Raw genomic sequence first — 4,877 nt, 5'->3', positions numbered from 1 at the left:
CCAGTATTTGAACAACGGCCACGCTGGGATATAGCATTAAAACAGAGATGTGCAGCAGGCACCCCGCGGGCCACAACCCGGCTCGCCAGGCTAGTCAGTGTGGTCCAAATTTTCTTCATCTGTTCTCTCTGGTCTTTCTTAAATCTTGTTGGTTCTATGGCTTCGTTCACTTATAAGGTTCCCTGCATTTTCATTGCCTCAATCATTTCTTCGTTATTCCCCTTGGCATACCAAGCCACGCTATTCTCTTCTTCCCTTACACAACCTTCCAACACACCAATCCCCGTCCTCCTTCTTTCCTCTTTACATACAATCTTGACACATCACTCTTAGGGTGTAGTTCCTTCTTCATTGTCATTAATTTACATGTTCTCCGGTCTGTCTCTTGTAATTCATTCTTTTTCCAAGAAACTATTCCTGCCCCATATCTCATCAAAACAACCGCCCACGTGTTAATTGCTCTAATCTTATAGCGGCCATTTACCTTCGGTTGGAGCACAAACCGCGTACTCCTCAAATACGCTTTCCTGTACATTTCTTTCATCTTGTGTTCATTCATCTTATCTCTTTCAATGATATCCAGGTGCTTATATTCTTCCTCTCCGACTTTCTTTATAGTTTCACCACTTTCCAGCTTTATCCCATGGCTTTTACTGATTTCCACGCTTTTGAGAATCATTTCACCACATTTCTCGATCCCAAATTTCATGCCAACATCTTTGCTAATCATCTGCACAGTTGCCGTCAAACTATTTCTTTCTCAGTCTTAGCGAATAGCTTTAGGTCATCCATAAATCACAGGTTGTTTACTTTCACCCTGCCTAGCATGTACCCCACACGCAGCTTTCTTAAAACGCTCATTAGTGGCAGTATGCAGACAACAAATAGGAGAGGCGACAGACTGTCCCCTTGGAAGATGCCTATTTTGATATTTACCTCTCCCAGATTATTTCCCCATGCTGTGAGTTCAGTTCGCCACGTTGTCATTGAGTTTTGTATTAGTTTCAGGATATTATGGAAGACCTTAAGCAGTTTAAGGCATTCAATAATCCACGTGTGTGGGACCATATCATATGCTTTCCTCTAGTCCAGCCATGTCATCGCCAAATTTTTGTGTCTCTTCTTGCAATCAACCAGGATAGTCTTATCGATTGGTAATTGATCCTTCGTTCCTCTACTCTTACGTCTACACCCACTGGTAGTAGGTCGTTCTCATCTAGGTACTTATAGGATGTTGTGTGATATGATGCCCATCATCAGTTTCTACATCAGTGGCAAACAAGATATTGGTCGGAAATTTCCAATCGCATTCCCTTTACTCGGGTTCTTTTGGCATTGTACCGTTCTTCCTTTTATCATCCAGGCCGGTACTTGGATGTCACTACTCAGTATTTCGTCCATCTGTGTCGCAATTCTCTTGTGCAGAGCTGTCAGGTTTTCAAGCGAAAAGTCTTGAACCCATTCTGGGCCAGGTGCTTTCCAGTTAGGAATTTTCCTGCACTCATCTCTAATCATCCCCTCGGTTATTTTCAATTCCTCCTGATGATACTCTCCACTCTCCTCTTTGAGTGTCTTTAACCACTCTGTTTCAGTCTCATATTGTTTCTCATGAGACCATATACTTGACCAGAATCTTTTGCTTTCTTCAGAACCTGGCGCGGCTTTTTTCACCTTTTTCTTTCCCAACCAGTTCCTGATAGACTCGTTTCTGATTTTGTTCGAAAAGTCTGTTTAATCTGTACCGCTCAGTTCTCTGTTCATATCTCTTTAGTTTATGTGCTTTAGCTTTCAACATCTGTTTTAATTCCTCAATCACAACATTGATTCCCTTTCTCTTCACCCTATACTTCCTCTCTAGCTCAACATATTTCTCTCGTGGAACTTCATTTCTTTTTTTCCGTTCTAGAATATTAATATGTTTTCTGGTCTCGTTAAAAGACTGCGTTATTCGCCTTTTCCACCAAAGCTCCTTCAGGTTATCTTGACATTTACCTTTGGCTTTCAAACTTAAATTCGAGGCTATAAAGATCGAGATTGCATTGATCAGATTGTTGGTGTCTGTGATGTTGTCAGTCTTGATATCACCCGTGATATCATTTATCTTCTTGACCCATTCATTGAGTTTCTTTCTGTCTAATTTTTTAAACCCCGTATGAAGGCTCTGTTCACAGAGGTCCAAATATCAATGATTTCATTTAAAATGGATATCTGTTCCTCGGTTCTCTCATCGCTTTCCTGATCACTAATTTCAGCCTCATGCTCGTTTTCTTCCTTTAACTCTACTGCCATAGTTTCACTATCTGCATTCTCTTCCCCCTCCTTCCGTTCACCGCTTGTCTTACTATCTCTAAGCACCCGTCTCTTAATGCTTTCTAGCTCAATTAGAAATAACCATTCATTCTTTCAGATGGCTTTAGCTTAGTCACACAGATTTTGTTCACTTAATTCAAATAAACCTCCGTCGCTCGATGCCTTGCGCATTCTTTTCCTACATCCCCTAGCGGGTACTTCATTATCATTTCGTCTACCTTTTTTTAGTAGTTGCTTGATGACCACTGGGCCTATGCTGCTCACCCGTGGGGCACCCGTCAGGCGAGTGACCATCACAAGGTGTTTCAGCCTCATTCACGCCGTTCTTATTTCTATTTTTTTTTGACATTTCAGCACTCATGATGAGGGATAGTGAATTTTAGGTTGCACAACCACCAGTATCTTTTTCCTCGTGACACCATCACTGACAGGATCTCCATCCTAGGATATAGGATTCCTGTAATCCTGGTTTAATTTAGGAGTTTCCGTCTCCTAGAATGGATGTTCAAGCGTTATTATTGCTTCTGCCTTTTAGGTATAAGCTATTTTGGTGGCCGTTACCGCGTAAGAGTCCATTAGCCTTTATACAGATCTTGTTCTTCCTGTAGGGTGTCAAAATAGCAAGAATCATGCACCCCCCTTACAGAGCAAGCTCTGGGTTGCCGGTTTAGTCGCCGATGTCCCGACCGAAAAAAAAAAAAGAATAATTGCCTCACTCCCAGTTTGAATACGGGAAAGAGGTGGTGGGGGTTTGAGTGTGGTCGCATCGGCCTCATGGCAAAGCGGTCTTTTCCTTACAGTAGCTAGATAGGAATATTTGGAGAAGATAAAGAAAAAAAAAAAGAGAAGGGGAAGAAGAAATGTTTAACTAACTTTCTATGGCATTGTACTGCTAGCCTTATGGCAAAGTGATCTTTTCTTTACAGAAGCTAGATAGGAATATTTGGAGAAGATAAACAGAGAAAAAAAAAAAGAAAAGAGGAAGAAGAAATTTTTCACTAACTTTCTTTGTCCCCTGCAAAGCAGTTTTTTGGGCTTGCTCATGTCAATTTCGTTTTCTCATTTCTCAATTTCGATTTCTCTGTCATATTTCTCGAATTTGGTTGTTAGTGCTCCGAGGGCTCCTACTACTACTGGAATGACACTCTCTTCATAGTCCACATTCTTGCAATTTAGTCTTTTAGAGGTCCGTACTTTCCAATCCTTTCTAGTTCTTTGTCACTTAAACGTGGATCCCCAGGTATTGCAATATCTATAATCTTGGTTTCCTTTTTCTCTTTATCTACCACAACAATATCTGGTCTCCGAGCATTGGATTGTAAAATCCCACAGTATCTCATATTCCTTGTTCTCTGTGACTCCTTCTGGCTCATGTTCGTACGATTTTCGTGCTCTGTCCAGGCCGTACTTTCCACATAGCCTCCAGTGGATGAACTTAGCCCCGTTATCGTGCCTCCTTTTGCAATGCCTTTGGGCCAGTTTGCTAAAATCACTTACAATATGTGAGATTGTTTCGTTTTTGCTGCAATACATCATACAAAGGAGCGATTAGCTGCACTTATCTATTTGGAACTTGGTGTAATTAATTGTCAGAGCTTGTTCCTGGGCACTGCATATCAATGCCTCTGTGCATCCTTTCAGATCACTTTTTCTTAGCTATCCCCAAGCGTTGATCTTGTCTTTTCCTTCGATTTCTCTGAGGTATTGCCCATGCAGTGATTTCATTTTCCAATTGCTTATTATTTCTTCTTCGTCTTGTTTCTTAAATGGTTGTGGGTGCATCACATTTTTGGTAGGTATTATATTGTTAATTCTAACAGCAGCAAGCAAGGATTCACTCTGCTGTTTGATGTACCATCCGAGACTGTTCTTCTCGTTGACAATACAGACATTGCATCCTATGAAGCCTCTTCCTCCCCTGTTCCTAGGCACATACAGTCTGTCAGTATCGCTTTTGGGTGTAGTTCCTTGTTAATTGTTATCACTTTTCTGGTTTTCCTGTCCATTTCCTCAAGCTCGTTCTTTGTCCACCTAACAACACCTGCGCCATATCGCATACTTTATTTATGCACATTCATATGGAAAGCAGCTCTTTAAACACCCAGACTACTCCAGTCAGTCCTCAAACCGATCTACACACCGCCCACCACCAGATTAATTAAACACCGTGTGTGATTAGCCAATCAAACAGACTGTGAGACTAGCTTGTCTGAAGCTCTCCTCCCCCAGCTCACTTTTTTACCAGCAGCCTAGCCAAACTTATAAGGCAAATGCTAATATCTATCTAACGTGATAGTAAGAGTTAACTTAACTAGTAAACTACCCCCACCATCTTTTTTCTTCAGCTGTCGGGCCGTCAGCGACCGGCCACCCCGCAAAGCTTGCTTTGTGAAGAGGGTGCTTTTTACTATTTGGTCACTCTGCAAGATGAAATACAAGACCTGTCTAAGGGCGGATTATTATTATTATTATTATTATTATTATTATTATTATTATTATTATTATTATTATTATTATTATTATTATTATTATTCAGTAGTTTTATTTTTATAACGTGCTTTCACTTC

This window comes from Octopus bimaculoides, chromosome 1 (genome assembly GCF_001194135.2).
Source record: "Octopus bimaculoides isolate UCB-OBI-ISO-001 chromosome 1, ASM119413v2, whole genome shotgun sequence".
Classification (NCBI taxonomy): Eukaryota; Metazoa; Mollusca; class Cephalopoda; order Octopoda; family Octopodidae; genus Octopus; species Octopus bimaculoides.
Note: the sequence above shows the minus strand (reverse complement) of the source record.